This window comes from Physeter macrocephalus, chromosome 18 (genome assembly GCF_002837175.3).
Source record: "Physeter macrocephalus isolate SW-GA chromosome 18, ASM283717v5, whole genome shotgun sequence".
Classification (NCBI taxonomy): Eukaryota; Metazoa; Chordata; class Mammalia; order Artiodactyla; family Physeteridae; genus Physeter; species Physeter macrocephalus.
In genome coordinates, this window is record NC_041231.1 from 35,596,567 (window position 1) to 35,597,333 (window position 767).

The following is a 767-nucleotide window of genomic DNA, read 5'->3' on the forward strand; positions in this document are numbered from 1 at the left end:
GACCCTGCGTGTCCGGAGCCTGTGCTCCGCAACGGGAGAGGCCACAACAGTGAGAGGCCCATCATGTACCGCAAAAAAAAAAAAAAAAAGCAAGCAATCTAAGAGAGAAGCCACAATGTCTTTTATAACACAGCCTTGAAAGTGACATACCCATAGTCTCTTGGTCTCACAGACCAACCCTATTGCAGTGTGGGAGGGTACCGCACAAGGATCTGAATACCAGGAGGCGGGGTCATTAGGGGTGATGTTGGAGGCTTCCCACCACACCTCACAACTATGAAGACGACTCACATCATCCCATGAACACAGGTGAGAAAACGAAGGCAAGGAGAGGTGAAGTCGGTGATCAAGGCCACACAGCCAAGTCTGAGAAGAGACATTTGAACACAGCTCTGCTTGTCTCCCCTTGGGTTTCTCCTCATTCACAGTCTGTCCTCCACGGTCCACCACCAGCTTCCTCACCTTCAACATGTGCAAACCTGAACCCTCTCGCCTCCCCACCCCCAAGCTTCCCAAGTCCCCAGCTCAGCTCAGCAAGTGGTGCCACCATCCTCCCATCTGTCCACACCAGAAGCTTTGAGTCATGCTTGCTACTCCCACCCCCTCACATCCCGGTGCCAGATCACCCAGCCCTGCCAAGTCTTCCTCCTCAGTGCAGCCTGGATCCATCTCTCCTTCCCTCTCTCTCCATCTCCACCACCATCGCGCCGGGCCAAGCCACCAAATTGTCCATCCTGGGCATCTGCAGTAGCCCCCTCATGGCCTCC